The sequence below is a fragment of the Amblyraja radiata genome, chromosome 49 (assembly GCF_010909765.2).
Source record: "Amblyraja radiata isolate CabotCenter1 chromosome 49, sAmbRad1.1.pri, whole genome shotgun sequence".
In the NCBI taxonomy this organism is placed as follows: domain Eukaryota; kingdom Metazoa; phylum Chordata; class Chondrichthyes; order Rajiformes; family Rajidae; genus Amblyraja; species Amblyraja radiata.
In genome coordinates, this window is record NC_046004.1 from 1178702 (window position 1) to 1197838 (window position 19137).

The following is a 19137-nucleotide window of genomic DNA, read 5'->3' on the forward strand; positions in this document are numbered from 1 at the left end:
AAGTTGAAAGGCACTACTTACTGCAAATGGTGGCTTGGGTGCTTTGGCTTGAAGTTAAAAGGCACTACTACAAATGCACTTACTTCCTGTTTGCACTGTATATTGATTTTAGATAAAACGCTACCACTTACGGCTGTGATTTTTTGCCATCTTACTCAGTCCCCCTCCGCTGAGCAGGTGCAGAGAATTCTTCCCATCAATGAAAAATAAAAGTGTTATTAGTTTTTTTTTAAATGTTGAGAATCTCTCTCCTGTCAATCACTCCATGAAAGCCAAACCTTTTCCGGTGGGGGGGGGGGGGGGGGTTATAAAATCCGTAAGTGTGGGTGTGGCTCAGTCTCTGCATGATGGGGGAGGGAGAGGTCTCGACTCTGTCTGAGCTGTGAATCAACTCAACATACTGAATGTCTACTGAAGTGTGAGTTTGGTGTTTTGTGTGGTTTTATGGTGGTTTCACCCTGCATCAAATGGTATGAAGCTGCAATTGAATTTGGTGGCCTTGCACCCTGCTTGAAATGGAATGAAACTGCACTTGAATTTGGCGGCATTGCATCCTGCTGAAAGTGGTATGAAACTACACTTGAATTTGGTGACCTTGGATCCAGCTTGAAGTGGTATGAAACTGCACTTGAATTCGGTGGCCTTGCACCCTGCTTGAAGTGGTTGGAAACTGCACTTGAATTCGGTGGCCTTGCACCCTGCTTGAAGTGGAAGGAAACTCCACTTGAATTTGGTGGCCTTGCACCCTGCATGAAAAGGAATTTCAAGGAATAGTCATGAGTCAACTGCCAGCCCACCAGCCGTGAGTGAGCTGCCAGCAGATCAGGCTTGAGGGACTGAGCTGCCACCCCAAGAACCCATACGAGCACTCCAGAAAGCCCCCCTACTGGCCACCAATATTGGAATTGGTGGAGAGGTGGAATATTGCGTCGGGGGACCAGCCCTCCCGTGTGAACAGTCACGGCCTCTACATATTCCTCAAACCCTCCAGTCCTGGTAACATCCACATCAATCTGTTTGTACCTTTTCCAGATTACCAACACCCTACCCCTCACATGGCAGGCAGAACTGTGCCCAATTTATCCACGTGTTGTCTCCCTAATGCCTTGTACACTGGAACAAGATGTATTGGAGCAGAACAGACCCTGACCCAGATCACCTCTGGCAGTGCAGCATCTCCTGGAGCTTTACTGGGCATGTGTAAGAAGGAAGTGCAGAAAATAGGTGCAGGAGGAGGCCATTCGGACCTTCGAGCCACCAAATTCATTGTGATCATGGCTGATCGTCCCCTATCAATAACCCGTGCCTTCTCCCCATATCCCTTGACTCCACTAGCCCCTAGAGCTCTGTCTAACTATCTCTTAAATCCATCCAGTGACTTGGCCTCCACTGCTCTGTGGAGGCCAATTCACTTCCTGCATCTAGCTTGTCCAGTACTTTTATGATTTTATATGTTTCTATAAGATCCCCATCCCCTTCATCCTTCTAAACTCCAGTGAATACAAGCCTAGTCTTTTCAATCTTTCCTCATATGACAGTCCCGCCATCCCAGGGATCAATCTCGTGAACCTACGCCGCACTGCCTCAATCACAAGGATGTCCCTCCTCAAATTAGGAGACCAAAACTGTACACAATACTCCAGATGTGATCTCATCAGAGCCCGATACAACTGCAGAAGAACCTCTCTACTCCTATACTGAAATCCTCTTGTTATGAAGGCCAACATTCCATTAGCTTTCTTCACTGCCTGCTGTACCTGCACGCCAACTTTCAGTGACCGGTGTACAAGGACACCTAGGTCTTGCTGTACCTCCCCCTTACCTAACCTAACCCCATTGAGATAATAATCTGCCCCCTTGTTTTTGCCGCCAAAGTGGATAACCTCACATTTATCTATATTATACTGCATCTGCCACGCATCTGCCCACTCACTCAACCTGTCCAGGTCACCCTGCAACCTCCTAACATCCTCTTCACAGTTCACACTGCCACCCAGCTTTGTGTCATCGGCAAACTTGCTAGTGTTGCTCCTAATTCCCTCTTCCAAATCATTAATATATATGGTAAACAGTTGCGGCCCCAACACCGAGCCTTATGGCACTCCACTCGCCACTGCCTGCCATTCTGAAAAGGACCCGTTCACTCCTACTCTTTGTCTACCAACCAATTTTCTATCAATGCCAACACCCTACCCCCAATACCATGTGCTCTAATTTTAATCACCGGTACCATGTGTTCTAATTTTAGTCACCAGTACCATGTGCTCTAATTTTAGTCACCATATGCTGGTTTAAACCAAAGATAGACACAAAAAGCTGGAGTAACTCAGCGGGACAGGCAGCGTCTCTGGAGAGAAGGATTGGGTGACATTTCGGGTCGAGACCCTTCTTCAGACAGTATAGTGAATGACCCAGAAACAGAACATAGGAAGAACCCGTTCACACTCAATGTGGACCTATTGGGTTATCCGTGCTCCCTCCACCGCCCCAGACTCGTATGAGATCTCCCGCTGTCTTCCCCTCCCCCAGTTCCAACCCCATCTAATCTACTTCCCCCATATCCCTCCCCCGAGTACTCTTTCCCTCCCCAGTCCACTTTGCTCCCCTCCCCATCAAATCTCCCCATGCCCCCCCCCCCCCCCTCCATGCCTTCCTCCACCTTCTGATTTGAGTATAGGAGCAGGGAGGTTCTACTGCAATTGTACAGGGTGTTGGTGAAAACACACCTGGGGTATTGTGTACACTTTTGGTCTCCAAATCTGAGGAAATACATTCTTGCCATAGAGGGAGTACAGGGAAGGTTCACCAGACTGATTCCTGGGATGTCAGGACTTTCTTATGAAGAAAGACTGGATAGACTCGGTTTGTGCTCGCTAGAATTTAGAAGATTGAGGGGGGATCTTATAGAAACTTACAAAATTGTTAAGGGGTTGGACAGGCTAGATGCAGGAAGATTGTTCCCGATGTTGGGGAAGTCCAGAACAAGGGGTCACAGTTTAAGGATAAGGGGGAGGTCTTTTAGGACCGAGATGAGAAAAACATTTTTCAGACAGAGAGTGGTGAATTTGTGGAATTCTCTGCCACAGAAGGTAGTTGAGGCCATTTCATTGGCTGTATTTAAGAGGGAGTTAGATGTGGCCCTTGTGGCTAAAGGGATCAGGGGGTATGGAGAGAAGGCAGGTACAGGATACTGAGTTGGATGATCAGCCATGATCATATTGAATGGCGGTGCAGGCTCGAAGGGCCGAATGGCCTCTACTCCTGCACCTATTTTCTATGTTTCAATGTCTATGTTTCTCTACCCGACTCCCCTTCCCCGTACTCCTATCCCCCTCACCATCTACCCACCACAATGCCCCCTCCCCTCACTGTCTACTCTCCCCTCTCCCCATCTATCCCATCCACCCCACTCTCCCCGTGCCCTCCCCCTCCCACCATCTCCCCTTCCCTCACCGCTTCTCATCGCCGCCTTCTCTCTCCATCGAGCGTCGACGCGCCGACCCGCCCGTTCCCCCACACCCCGCGCTCCCTCTGTCTCCCCCACACCCCGCGCTCCCTCTGTCTCCCCCTCACTCGCTCCACGACGACTAAAGATTATAGAGCAGATATAATCTTTGACGACGACGACGACGACGACGACTAAAGATCCTCCGTCAGGCGCCCGCCCGCTCGCGCTCTCACTCCGCGACCGTTAAACCGCCGTCCGCGCGGGACCAACAGACCCGTCACGTGGGCGGGGCTGACGGGCGAGAGCAGGAATGGCGGGAGAAGCGGTGACGGCTCATCGATTGGTCCGGATGAACGTCAATCACAGGGGCGGGTTCTACCCCGGGAGAGGGGCGGGCCAGAGAGTCTCCGGCCTCGGGGGCGGGGCTGGAGGAGAAGCCACAGCTCCGCCACTGTGTGTTTGCAGGGTCCTAATGTCCACCACGGATTAAACCAATGCACCTTCTCTTGTTGTTTGTTCACAAACTCCTCATTTCCACCATTGAGAATTATATACACGCGTGTTTTCCATATTCTTAAGGGGTTGAACAGGCTAGATGCAGGAAGATTGTTCCCGATGTTGGGGAAGTCCAGAACAAGGGGTCACAGTTTAAGGATAAGGGGGAAGTCTTTTAGGACCGAGATGAGAAAAACATTTTTCACACAGAGAGTGGTGAATCTGTGGAATTCTCTGCCACAGAAGGTAGTTGAGGCCAGTTCATTGGTTATATTTAAGAGGGAGTTAGATGTGGCCCTTGTGGCTAAAGGGATCAGGGGGTTTGGAGAGAAGGCTGGTACAGGTTACTGAGTTGGAGGATCAGCCATGATCATATTGAATGGCGGTGCAGGCTCGAAGGGCCGAACGGCTTACTCCTGCACCTATTTTCTATGTTTCGTAAATAGTTTTCCGGTGAATTATATACGCACACTCTTGAAGCCCTTTCATTTTAGCGATGACAATATTACGTGACAGCTGGAGTCAAGAGTGTTTTATTGTCATATGTTCCGAAACGGAACAATGAAATGCCTACTTGCAGCAACACAATAGCAGAGTAAACATAGTAGCAATGTTACAACATTTTGAGATTTTAAAAATCAAGCCTGCAATTTATCCCATCAGATAAAGCATAAAAAGAAGTTTAATTTGACACAATAATTCACTTTCATATCTTCAGTATTAAAAAAGTTATGGACATTTACATACTCGGAAATTATCATCTTGTTCCCTATTGCTTTTCCATTGACTTAACACAAAAGCTGTGATCGAGGACAGTCAAAAACTCATAACTTTCTTAAAAGATAAGAGAACTGAAATAAATTTTCAGTTATTGAAACATTCTGAAACAAATATGAAACAATCTTACTTGGATGACCTGAAATTAAAGCATATAATTAGTTAGTTACCCAATTGTAGCTAATTACAAAATTCAATTACTAGATCTAAACATCTATCCATTTCTTAAGAAAAGATTAACATTTTTAAATAGCCTAAGTGTCTAAATAACATTCACACAAGAATTCACAATATAACATGATTTTTAAATCTCATTTTCATTAATTTATAGGCCAAATGGAAGGAATTTAGTGTTTAATTCCTGTAAATGAATGGCCATTTAAATCATCTTGTGAGTGGGATTTTGTGGAACGCGATCGATTGGAACGTTGCTGTTGCGGTGAATTTAAACCCCATATCGGCAGGAAAAATACTGCCGGTTTGTATGGGGCCCAAGTCACCTTTTTGCAACGTAAAATTTGGATTAAGGTAATCCTAAAAAGCACGTTTATATGTAAAATAAACGGCTTTCCTTTCGCTGTCCCGTACCTGAAATCCGTCCCCATTGTCGGCGTTCACGGCATTAGAAGCTAATTTTTATTTTACTCCAGCGCTGAACTTGTCCCGCGATTTAAAAATAAAAATTCACAGACCGGCAGTCGGAACATATCTTCAGCATAAGCTCGCTCCCCAAGAAAATAAGACTCCGGCAGGCAGGAGAAAAAACGCATTTTAACCCAGCCCCCCCCCCCCCCCCCCCCCCCCCTCAAAGGTGCCAAAGTCGCGCGCACAGCCAGTGACAGAACTGCAGTGCCGCTGAAGGTAAATTTTGTAACATACCTAAACATAGCACTCTGTAAACAAAATGATAATTTAAAAATATATATTTTTATTAGAAGCATACTATACAAATAATAGTAAGCGACAATTTAATTACAGATTACTTACATAGCTTCAGTTTTTTTTTTAAAGAATAAAGATAAAGGGAGAAAAAGCTGAGAGAAAGTAATAGAGGGAAGAAGAAAAATAGACACAGAAGAAAACTACCAATAACAAAATTATGGAGATAGATCTGGGAAATGATGAGCATAACTATTCCTCCAGTCCCAAACTCAGGTTTCAACCCTGATTTTGTATTAAAACAATGTACTTTTTCAAAAATTAAATAAATGGAGACCATATTCTAACAAAAAAGTCTGGTTTGGCAATTAAGACAAATCTTATTTTTTCCAAATGCGAGGTCTCAGTCATTTCCGTAATCCACATTTTAATTGTGGGGGCTGCTGGTGTTTTCCAAAATGTTAGTATTAATTTTTTCGCAGTTATTAGACTGTAATCAAGAAATTGTCTCTGACTTATCGTGAGGTGTGTGGTATGTTCTGATAATCCTAATATTATTAATTTTGGCTCTGGATCCAGTTGGATATTGATAACTTCAGAAATAATTTTTAAAATGTCCACCCAAAAATTTTGAATTTTAATACAAGTTACAAAGGTATGCGTTAAGTTGGCTGCTTCAAATTGACATCTATCACAGAGAGGGGAAATATTTGAAAAAATCCTATTTAATTTTACCTTCGAATAATGTAGTCTATATTATATTTTGAATTGTATCAAGGAGTGTCTAGCATTTGATGAACAGTGATTTATATATTGTAAGCTTTCATCCCATTTGTCTTTTATTATGAATTGAGTCAACTCGTCTTCCCATGCTTGTCTATATGATTCTGAAGACGGAACCTCAGTATCTAAGAGGATATTATGAATATAAGATATTAATTTATTTGTATTGGGATGTCTATTCAAACATTCATCAATTGTATTGTTGTATTGTATTCAAATTTATTGTCATTGTCTCAGTTAGAGACAACGAAATGAATTTCCCTTACAGGCAGTATCATAAAAATAAATAAATAATAATAAATAATAAAACATATTAAAAATAAAATAGAATTTAAAAAAAAAGCACAAACACTGAAAGTCCACGACACAACATAACACAGTGGCACCAAGGTGAGGAAGGCACCATAGTCCAGCCAGCCTCCCCTCCCTTCTTCCCAGTTGTTCACTCGTGGTCGAGGCCTTCCTAGCACCCGCAGTCGCCGCCCCGGGTGGCCCGATGTTCAGGCCACCCGGGGCCCCTGCACCCGGTTTCTGGACCCCTAAATCTATAGTGTTGCGTATGTAGTTTTACATAGTCTCTGAATTGCAGGCGTCTAAAAAAATTATTAGCGTGTAACTCGTATTTCTGCTGTAGTTCCTGAAATGAGAGAAAAATGCCATTTGGGTAAAGGTCTCCCACCATTTTAATTCCATGAGTTTTCCATTGAACAAATCCTCTATCTAAAACAGTTTAAAAGTAGGGTTATATGCAAACGGGAGAAAAATCGAAAAATTACCCAATTTTAGAGTGGGTTTTAATTGTTTCCACATACGTATAGCACTATGTATAATCAGATTTCGTCCGTATGTTTTTTTATTCAAATTAATTGGAGCTAGAAGAATCGAGCCTATTTCAAAAGGTGAGCAGTCCTCCTTCTCCATCTCAACCAGTCTGGTTGTTGATTAATGTCATTCAGCCAGAAGGTAATATTTTTAATATTAACTACCCAGCAATATAATAGAAAGTTTGGTAAAGCTAATCCTCCAACTTTGGACTTGCATAAATGTTATTTATTTATTCTGTGGTCCTTATAGTCCCAGATAAATTTCTAACAGTTGAATCAATTTTTTTGAAGAATTTTATTTGGGAGATATATCGGAATTGTTTGGAATAAGTATAATAATTGTGGGAAAAAAACATCTTTATAACATTAATTCTACCAACTAAAGAGATGGGAAGTGTTCTCCAATATTGGATATTTCTGTGTAATTTAGTAAGTAAAGGAGGAAAATTTGACTTGAATAAATAAGTATATTTCTTGGTCACATAGATTCCAAGGTATTTACATTTTTGCTAGGCAATTTTAAAAGGATACTGTTGAAGTATAAACGGGTTTCGTTCCATTATTGACATAAATTTGCTTTTATTCCAATTAATTCTATATCCCGAGAATGAACCAAATTGAGTTATGAGATTTAATAAACTCGGAATGCTAATTTCTGGGTTTGTGATGTATAATAATACATCGTCTACACATAAAGACTTTTTATTAACTGTATGTTTAGTGTTATACCCATGAATTTCTGAGTTGGATCTAATACTCTCTGCGAGTGGTTCAGGGCAAATAGAAGCGGGGAATGTGGACATCCTTGTCTACACCCTCTGGATACATTAAATTTAGGTGACAACATTTGATTTGTCAATATTCTAGTTGTTGGGTTTGTTTATAGGAGTTTTCACCGAGATAATGTTTTTCCATCACAGAAAAGAGGTAGGGCCATTCCACTTGATCAAATGCTTATTCAGCGTCTAACGAATGACAGCGTGGGTTTTCTCCGGGTGCTCCGGTTTCCTCCCATACTCCACACACCTACAGGTTTTCTAGGTTAATTGGCTTCAGAAAATTTGTAAATTGTCCCTAGTGCGTAGGGTAGTGCTAGCGTACGGGGTGATCGCCGGTCGGCGTGGTCTTGGTGGGCCGAAGGGCCTGTTTCCGCGCTATATCCCTAAAGTTTAAATCAGCTTGTCTTAACTAATTTCCTTCCTTTCCCCACCAAACACTTTGTTAAAGTTAAAGATTGATAACCTGAGGTATAGAAAATAGAACAGTACAACACAGCAACAAGCCCTTCGGCCCACAATGTCGGTGCTAAACATGGCACATCTGCCAACCCTTATCTGTCTGCACATTATCATTATCCCTCCATTCCCTGCCTATCCAAAAACCTGTTAAATGCCACTGTTGTACCTGCCTCCACCACCCCTGGCGACACACTCAAGGTGCACTCTAACCTCTTATAACCTGCTCCACACATCTTTAAACTTTGCCCCACTCTCGTTAAAGCTATGCCCTCTAGTATTCCATCTCTGTCCTGGGAAAAAGGGGTGGGTCACAGGGAGAACGTACACACTACAAGCACGCGTAGTCAGGATCGAACCCGGGTCTCTGGCACTGTAAGGCAGCAACTCTTAGTCTATCGCTGCGCCACCATGCCGATCAATTCACTTGATGCTAAGGAAGTTGTATGTTAGCCCTCTGCAAACTTTAAAACCCAATGAGATGTTCCTTCTCCATTTGGCACATCAAGTCCTCTCCGTCATTCAATCATATCTGGATTGGCATGGCTTAGAACATCAGAACAACCCTCTGCCACTGCCACTAGGGCCAACAAAGGGAAAATGTAGCCCAGTGATCCCTCTGTGTGCTTTATATCTGTCTGTTACGGTGTTCAGATTTGTCAAATATTGAATTGCATTCCAACAGTGGAGTCTTTAGGTTTATAGAGTTAAGTGTGAAACTGATAAAGCAGTAGTATTTTTGTGCCAGGAACAAACTACACACACTTTGACTATAGACAACTGTCATTTGGTCAATGTCAAAAATATTCTGCTGCTTTTTAAGTATTTTTCCCGAACAAGGTATGATGGTGCAGCGGTAGAGTTGCTGCCTCACTGTGCCGGAGACCCAGGTGCTCTCTGTACAGAGTTTGTACGTTCTCCCCATGACCCGCGTGGGTTTTCTACGGGTGCTCCAGTCTCCTCCCACACTCCAAAGACGTGCAGGTTTGTAGGTTAATTGGCTTTGGTAAAAAGTCCCCAGTGTGTAGGAAAGTGCGTGTATACAGGTGAATGCTGGTCGGCGTGGACTCGGTGGGCCAAAGGGCCCGTTGTCACACTGTATCTCAAAACAAAAACACTTCAGATTTAATATCGTTTCCATTTTATTTCTAGACAGATCTAAGTATGATTAAGCCAACCCCTTGTCCCCTGTGTTGATGAAATGAAGGGGGGTAATTGCATTAGAACCTCCCCACCTGCCCTTCAGTTCTGGAGTAATATAATCAAGCTCGTAACTTTTGGAAACATCTTCCTTTAGTTTAGTTTCTACAAATGGGTTTTAATTCAATGCAGATTTAATTTTCTCCTGTGAAGCATTATCTTGTCCATCACTCGGGTTTCATCAACGTATCTCATTTCTTGAACTGTCAACAATTTTATGTTAACAGCAAAGTTGGAGCTTGTGTGCATTGGCAATGTAACACTTTCATATAAGCAAGACACCAGCCAGACCATGAAGGAACAGTGCTGGAGTAACTCAGCGGGATTCTTCTTCAGGACCAGACATTACGAGTGCTGGTCTCACCATGACGTAGAAACATAGAAAATAGGTGCAGGAGTAGGCCATTCAGCCCATCGAGCCAGCACCGCCTTTCGATATGATCATCCAAAATCAATACCCCATTCCTGCTATCTCCCCATATCCCTTAATTCCGTTAGCCCTAAGAGCCACATCCAACTCTCTCTTGAAAACATCCAGTGAATTGGCCTCCACTGTCTTCTGTGGCAGAGAATTCCACAGATTTTCTGCGTGAAAAGGTTATCCCTCATCTCAGTCCTGAATGGCCTAACCCATTATTCTTAACTGTGACCCCTGGTTCGGGACTCCCCCAACATCGGGAACATTGTTCCTGCATCTAGCCTGTTCAATCCTTTAAGAATTTTATATGTTTCTATAAGATCCCCTCTCATTCTTCTCAATTCCAGCGAATGCAAGCCCAGTCGACCCATCATATGTCAGTCCTGTCATCACGAGAATTAACCTGGTGAACCTATGCTACACTCCCTCAATAGCAAGAATGTCCTTCCTCAAATTAGGAAAGGTACAGAGTGCGAAAATGCACACCTCCAGATTCAGGGACAGTTTCTTCCCAGCTGTTATCAGGCAACTGAATCACCTCTGATCCCTCCCACCCAGCACACCACATCTTCCACCTGCTCCCATCAGGAAGGCGCTACAGCTCACTGTCCGCCAAGACATCTCGATTTAAAAACAGTTTTTACCCACACGCAATCCGAATTCTGAACACACTATGATAACAGCACATATCCTCCCCATGCATGAACTGTATATTGTAAGATGTTGTGTTTTATGTTATGTTTGACGGGAATCAGCCTACCTTGTAACATCCTGTACTGAACCTGAATTCCACCAGCTTGACTGTGTGGTCATTAAATAATCTAATCTAATCTAATCTAATCCTACCACAACCAGATAACAATGCTGAACTACTATCTACCTCATTGATGACCCTTGGACTATCCTTGATCGGACTTTGCTGATTTTATCTTGCACTAAACGTTATTCCCTTACCATGTATGTATACACTGTAAATGGCTCGATTGCAATCATGCATTGTCTTTCTGCTGTCTGTTTTTAGCACGTGACAAAAATCTTTTCTCTGTACACGTGACAATAAACTAAACTGAACTGAATTCCTTGTATCTAACACTTGAGTCCAGTTGGTTATAACCACTGTGACCTGTGGTCATATGGTGAAGTGGTTTATTCCCTTCTGGGCCTGCCTTCCATTTGTAATATCGCAAGTTTGTAAACCATCATCATCAGAGGTGACCTCATAATGTGCCTGGCCGGCGATCTCACAGTGAACTGCATCCGTAACCATGAGAGACGGGCTCCATTTCATCTGTCAACTTGGCAAACGGGCTCCATTTCATCTGTCAACTTGAAGTGGGTGCAGCATACCCATTCTGCCAGGCATAGAAACAGCTGGCAGCTACTAGAGGTGGAAGCTCTAACGTTCACGGTGTGGATGAATAACCCAAGCAAGGAGTTTCGAGAATGCCGGTGAAAAAGGAGAGCGTCACGCAGACTTACAAAAGGAGTTCTAAGGTAGATCTGAATCTGTTAATAGACCAAGATAAAAGGTGGAGTGACTCAGCGGGTCAGGCAGCATCTGTGGAGAACACCGATAGGTGACATTTCACCGAGTGCTGGAGTAACTCAGCGGGTCAGGCGGCATTTCTGGAGAACATGGATAGGTGACATTTCACAGGACATTGAAGCGAGTTGGAGGACTAGGGTGGGGGAAGGGAAGGCGAGAGAGGGAAATCAAGGGTTATTTGAAGTTGGAGAAATCAATATTCATATCGCTGAGTTGTAATCTGCCTGTCCCGCTGAGTTTCTCCAGCATTTTGTGTCCATCTTCAGTGTAAACCAGCATCTGCTGTTCCTGCACATTTTGTCTTGCCCACATTGACCAAGATGCTCCATCTACACTAGTTCCTCCTGCCTGCATTTGCTGCATATCTCTCCATACCTATCCTATCCATGTACCTGTCTAGAATCAAGAGTGTTTTATTGTCATATGTCCCAAAATGAACAATTAAACACTGACTTATGATACGATAGAACTTTATCTATCCAAGGAGGGAAATTGATCTGCCAACAGTCATAAAACACAAGATAACGGTGGTCATGGTATCGCAGTGGTAGTGTTGCTGCCTTACAGTGAATGCCGGAGACCAAGGTTCGATCCCGATTACGGGTGCTGTCTATACGGAGTTTGTACGTTCTCCCCATGACCTGCGTGGGTTGTCTCCGAGATCTTCGGTTTCCTCCCACACCCCAAAGACGTACAAGTTTGTAGGTTAATTGGCTTCAGTAACATTGTAATTGTCCCTAGTGTGTGGAGTAGTGCAAGTGTACGGGATGATTGCTGGTTAGTGTTAATGTGCGGGGATTGCTGGTCGGCACAGACCCGGTGGGTCGAAGGGCCTGTTTCCGCTCAACTAAACTAAACCAAACATGAAACATGAAATTAAAGTTACAAATGGAAAGGATTGGGGATGTTCGAATATTGGGGAGGGAGAGGGGGGGTAGTCAGTCTACTCCACAACAGAAGGGGGTGGAGTTGTACAGTTTGATAGCCACGGGGAAGCAGAATCTCCTGTGGCGTTCTGTGCTGCATCTTGGTGGAACTCGTCTGTTGCTGAAGGTGCTCCTTAGTGTGTCATGGAGCGGGTTACATCGCAGCACAACGGATATGTAAACATATTGCACTGTAAAACCCATACTAAACAGCAAAAAAAGTTCAGTATATATTTGAGAAACAGACAATTAATCCAAATAGTCCTGTCCAAATGTCTTCTAAATGCCATAGTACCAGCCTCCACTACTTACTCTGGCAGCTTGTTCCATATACCCAGCTCCTGGGTGAAGGGAGTGAGTTACTTATGGTAGACAAAAATGCTGGAGAAACTCAGCAGGTGAGGCAGCATCTAGATGCATGCTGCCTCATCCGCTGAGTTTCTCCAGCATTTTTGTCTACTTTCGATTTTTCCAGCATCTGCAGTTCTTTCTTAAACAAGGTAATTATGGTAGTGCTTTAGGAATGTTGGATGCAGAACAGTGTACAGCCGAGTCTTAAACGATGCCTCTGTAGAATAATCTATTCAGTTTTGGACTAATTATGCTTTTATTGTTGATGGGGTGTGGACTACTTTTAATTTAAAATTCTTTTAAAATAGGGTTGTCAAAGCTTCACTTGTAAACGCAACTTTTTGCATCTATGAACCATGAATTGGAGACCCAAAAATCTCTGTCGAATTGGTTATCAAAATTACTGAGTGCTCCCCGGAATGTCGCCAGCTCTTGGGAACATTTTCATTATAATTTTTCACCTTTCCTTCAAATTCGATTTTCTTAAATAAAGGTTCAGCTTGTGAACTTTAAACAGCCTTTTAATTTTAAATATCCTTCGCAGACTCGATGGGCTGAAGGGCCTGTTTCCACTCTGCATCTCTAACACTAAAACTAAACTCATACGCACGGCTTGTTGTGGGAATTACAGAGACATGGCTGCAAGAGGGCCATGGATGGGAACTGAATATTCAATGGTATACCTCCTATCGAAAAGACAGACAGGTGGGCAGAGGTGGTGGGGTAGCTCTGTAGGTGAGGAATGCAATTCAGTAAGGGGTGACTTTGAAACAGGAGATGTGGAGTCAGTATGGATAGAACTAAGGAATTGTAAGGGTAAAAATACCCTAATGGGACTAATAGACAGGCCCCCAAACAATGGCCTGAAAAGAGGGTGCAAGTTGATCCAGGAGTAAAAAATTGACATGTAGTAAAGTTAATGCTACGGTTGTTATGGGAGATTTGAACATGCAGGTAAACTGGGAAAATCAGATTGATACTGGACCCCAAAAAAGAGAGTTTGTGGAGTGCCTCTGTGATGTATTCTTGGAGCAGCTTGTATTGGAGCCTACCAGGGAGAAAGCAATTCTGGATTCAGTGTAATGTAATGAGCCGGATTTGATAAAGGAACTTGAGGTTAAGGAGCCATTAGGAGGCAGTGACCATAATATGGTCAGGTTTAATCTACAATTGGAGAGGGAGAATGGGTAAATTGGTGGTGTCACTGTTGGGTATAAATGCAGGAATAGCAAGATGGATTCAGCAGTGGCTGAATAGGAGAAGCCAGAGGGTAATGGTGGATGGCTGTTTGTCGGGTTGGAGGCAGGTGACTAGTGGGGTGCCTCAGGGATCTGTGTTGGGTCCTTTGTTGTTTGTCATGTACATCAATGATCTGGATGAAGGGGTGGTAAATTGGATTAGTAAGTATGCAGATGATACCAAGATAGGGGGTGTTGTGGATAATGAAGAGGATTTCCAAAGTCTACAGAGTGATTTAGGCCATTTGGAAAAATGGGCTGAAAGATGGCAGATGGAGTTTAATGCTGATAAATGTGAGGTGATACACCTTGGCAGGACAAATCAAAATAGGACGTACATGATAAATGGTAGGGAATTGAAGAATACAGTTGAACGGAGGGATCTGGGAATAACCGTGCATAGTTCCTTGAAGGTGGAATCTCATATAGACAGTATGGTAAAGAAAGCTTTTGGTATGCTAGCCTTTATAAATCAGAGCATTGAGTATAGAAGCTGGGATGTAATGTTAAAATTGTACAAGGCATTGGTGAGACCAAATCTGGAGTATGGTGTACAATTTTGGTCGCCCAATTATAGGAAGGATGTCAACAAAATAGAGAGAGTACAGAGGAGATTTACTAGAATGTTGCCTGGGTTTCAACAACTAAGTTACAGAGATAGGTTGAATAAGTTAGGTCTTTATTCTCTGGAGCGCAGAAGGTTAAGGGGGGACTTGATAGAGGTCTTTAAAATGATGAGAGGGATAGACAGAGTTGATGTGATCAAGCTTTTCCCTTTGAGAATAGGGAAGATTCAAACAAGAGGACATGACTTCAGAATTAAGGGACAGAAGTTTAGGGGTAACATGAGGGGGAACTTCTTTACTCAGAGGGTGGTAGCGGTGTGGAATGAGCTTCCAGTGGAAGTGGTAGCGGCAGGTTCGTTGGTATAATTTAAAAATAAATTGGATAGGCATATGGATGAGAAGGGAATGGAGGGTTATGGTATGAGTGCAGGCAGGTGGGACTAAGGGAAAAAAGTTGTTCGGCACGGGATGACGGTGGAACAACAATGGCAGGTATTTCTGGGAATAATATGGGACGGTGCAGGATCAGTTTATTCCAAAGAGGAAGAAAGATTCCAACTGGAGTAAGGGGTGACCATGGCTGACAAGGGACGTCAGGGACAGTATAAAAATAAAAGAGAAGAAGTACAACGTAGCAAAGATGAGTGGGAAGCAAGAGGATTGGGTAATGCTTAGGGGGCAACAGAAGATAACTAAAAAGGCAATACCGGGACAAAAGATGAGGTACGAGGTAAGCTAGCCAAGAATATAAAGGAGAATAGTAAAAGCTTCTTTAAGTATATGAAGAGGAAAATAATAGTTAAGACCAAAGTTGGACTCTTGAAGACTGAAAAAGGTGAATTTATTAATGGGACAAGGAAATGGCAGATGAGTTGAACAGGTACTTCGGATCCGTCTAAACTAAGGAGGTCACAACCAATCTTCGTGATATACTAGTGGCCAGAGGATTTGGGGTGACGGAGGAACTGAAAGAAATCCACATTAGGCAGGAAATGGTGTTGGGTGTACTGATGGGACTAAAGGTTGATAAATCCCCAGGGCCTGGTGGTCTGCATCCCGGGGTACTTAAGGATGTGGCGCTAGAAATAGTGGATGCATTGGTGATCATTTTCCAATGTTCAGTAGATTCAGGATCAGTTCCTGTGGATTGATGGGTAGCTAATGTTATCCCACTTTTTAAGAAATGCGGGAGAGAAAACAGGGAATTATAAAGAATTATAAAATAATTTTTAAGAAGGGAGGGAGGGAGAAAACAGGGAATTACAGAACAGTTAGTCTAACATCGGTAGTGGGGAAACTGCTAGAGTCAGTTATTAAGGATGGGATAGCAGCTCATTTGGAAAGTGGTGAAATCATTGGACAAAGTCAGCACGGATTTATGAAAGGTAAATCATGTCTGACGAATCTTTTAGAATTTTTCGAGGATGTAACTAGTAGAGTGGATAAGGGAGAACCAGTGGATGTGTTATATCGGGACTTTCAGAAGGCTTTCGACCAGGTCTCACATAAGAGATTAGTATACAAACTTAAGTTCAGTAATGATGTGGATAGAGAACTGGCTGGCAGGCAGGAAGCAAAGAATAGGAGTAAACGGGCCCTTTCAGAAAGACAGGCAGTGACTAGTGGGGTACCGCAAGGCTCGGTGCCTGGACCCCAGCTATTTACAATATATATTAATGATTTCGACGAGGGAATTGAATGCAACATCTCCAAGTTTGCGGATGACACGAAGTTGGGGGGCAGTGTTAGCTGTGAGGAGGATGCTAGGAGGCTGCAAGGTGACTTGGATAGGTTGGGTGAGTGGGCAAATGCATGGCAGATGCAGTATAATGTGGATAAATGTGAGGTTATCCACTTTGGCGGCAAAAACAGGAAAGTAGACTATTATCTGAATGGTGGCCGATTAGGAAAAGGGGAGATGCAACATGACCTGGGTGTCATGGTACACCAGTCATTGAAAGTAGACATGCAGGTGCAGCAGGCAGTGAAGAAAGCGAATGGTATGTTAGCATTCATAGCAAAAGGAATTGAGTATAGGAGCAGGGAGGTTCTACTGCAGTTGTGCAGGGTCTTGGTGAGACCACACCTGGAGTATTGCATACAGTTTTGGTCTCCAAATCTGAGGAAAGACATAGCGGGAGTACAGAGATGGTTCACCAGACTGATTACTGGGATGTCAGGACTTTCATATGAAGAAAGACTGGATAGACTCGGCTTGTACTCGCTATAGTTTAGAAGATTGGGGGGGGATCTTATAGAAACTTACAAAATTCTTAAGGGGTTGGACAGGCTAGATGGAAGATAGTTCCCGATGTTGGGGAAGTCCAGAACAATGGGTCACAGTTTAAGGATAAGGGGGAAATCTTTTAGGACCGAGATGAGAAAAAACATTTTTCACATAGAGAGTGGTGAATCTGTGGAATTCTCTGCCACATAAGGTAGTTGAGGCCAGTTCATTGGCTATATTTAAGAGGGTGTTAGATGTGGCCCTTGTGGCTAAAGGGGCAGGGGGTATGGAGAGAAGGCAGGTACAGGATACTGAGTTGGTTGATCAGCCATGATCATATTGAATGGCGGTGCAGGCTCGAAGGGCCGATATGCCTACTCCTGCACCTATTTTCTATGTTTCTATGTTTCTATAGACCAGTTAGCCTGACATCAGTGGTGGAATAGATGCTGGAGTCAATTATGAAAGATGAAATAGCGGCCCATTTGCCGACACAGGATCGGTCCAAGTCAGCATGGATTTACGAAGGGGAAATCATGCTTGACATCTTCTGGAATTTTTTGAGGATGTAACTAGGAAAATGGACAAGGGTTCCCGGAGGGTTGCATGTGGTTGCCGGAGGTTGCAGATAGTGGAAGCAGGTAGGGAGTCGGACAAAAACCTCCGGGAACCGCACTGAAACCTTCGGTGGGGCACAAAGTCTCGAGAGGTTTCCGTTCAGGTTTTCTAAGTGGGACAGGGGCATAACATTAGCAAATATGCAGATGACACAAAGCTGGGTGGCAGTGTGAAATGTGAGGATGATGCTATGAGAATGCAGGGTGACTTGGACAGGTTGGGGGGAGTGAGCAGATGCATGGCAGATGAAGTTTAATGTGGATAAATGTGAGTTATCCACTTTGGTATAAAAAACAGGAAACCAGATTACTATCTAAAGGTGTCAAGTTATGAAAAGGGGAAGTACAAAGGGATCTAGGGGTCATTGTTCAACAGTCTATGAAAGTAAGCATGCCGATACAGCAGGCAGTGAAGAAAGCGAATGGCATGTTGGCCTTCATAACAAGAGGAGTTGAGTATAGGAGCAGAGAGGTCCTTCTGCAGTTGTATAGGGTCCTAGTGAGACCACACCTGGAGTATTGTGTGCAGTTTTGATCCCGTAATTTGAGGAAGGACATTATTGCTATTGAGGGAGTGCAGCGTAGGTTTATAAGGGTAATCCCGGGATGGCGGGACTGTCATATGCTGAGAGAATGGAGCGGCTGGGCTTGCACACTCTGGAGTTTAGAAGGATGAGGGGTATTATTGATATTATTGAAACACATAAGATTTTTAAGGGTTTAGACACGCTGGAGGCAGGAAACATGTTCCCGATGTTGGAGGAGCCCAGATCCAGGGGCCACAGTTTAAGAATGAGGGGTAAGCCATTTAGAACGGAGACAAGGAAACAATTTTTCTCACAGAGTGTTGTGACTGTGGAATTTTCTGCCTCAGCGGGCGGTGGAGGCCGGTTTTCTGGATACTTTCAAGAGAGAGCTAGATAGGACTTTTTTTGCACAGAGATTGGTGAATCTGTGGAATTCTCCGCCACAGAAGGTAGTTGAGGCCAGTTCATTGGCTATATTTAAGAGGGAGTTAGATGTGGCCCTTGTGGCTAAAGGGATCAGGGGGGTTGGAGAGAAGGCTGGTACTGGTTACTGAGTTGGAGGATCAGCCATGATCATATTGAATGGCGGTGCAGGCTCGAAGGGCCGAACGGCCTACTCCTGCACTTATTTTCTATGTTTCTATGTTTCTATGTTAAAGATAGCAGAGTCAGGGCATATGGGAAGAAGGCAGGAATGGCCTACTCCTGCACCTATTGTTTATTGTCTGTTGTCTGTTGTGTAGGGACAGGTGTTGCATCTCCTGTGGTTGCAGGGGAAATTGTGTGATGTACTTGCTTATATCCAAGAGTTATGCTCAAGACAGTGTCTTGTGCTGTAAGCCAAGGTTCAGTGAAAATCCCCAAGTAATTACACTCAAGTTTCTGTGTACGTGACGGATGTTTTTAAGAAAACAAAACTCCCAAGTGTAGCATGCAGCCATTAATGAATAATACAGGATTAATCCTAGTTCAGAATTGTAGTTTTCCACTTAAACCATATTGAATAATGCAGGCTTATTTTAAAATCTAGCTGGGTGAGACATTTAGACAAGTAAAATACCTTCTGGTTTTTGGTCAAGT

General features: G+C 43.6%; 1 long non-coding RNA gene across 1 annotated transcript; it reads left to right on the top strand.

Annotated features, from left to right (window-relative positions):
• Window positions 1–6102: 6102 nt before the first annotated feature.
• LOC116968971 lies at window positions 6103–16859 on the top strand. Its single transcript, XR_004410577.1, has 3 exons — window positions 6103–6433; window positions 13610–13613; window positions 16847–16859. It is a non-coding gene; the product is annotated as an uncharacterized LOC116968971 (long non-coding RNA).
• Window positions 16860–19137: the final 2278 nt, after the last annotated feature.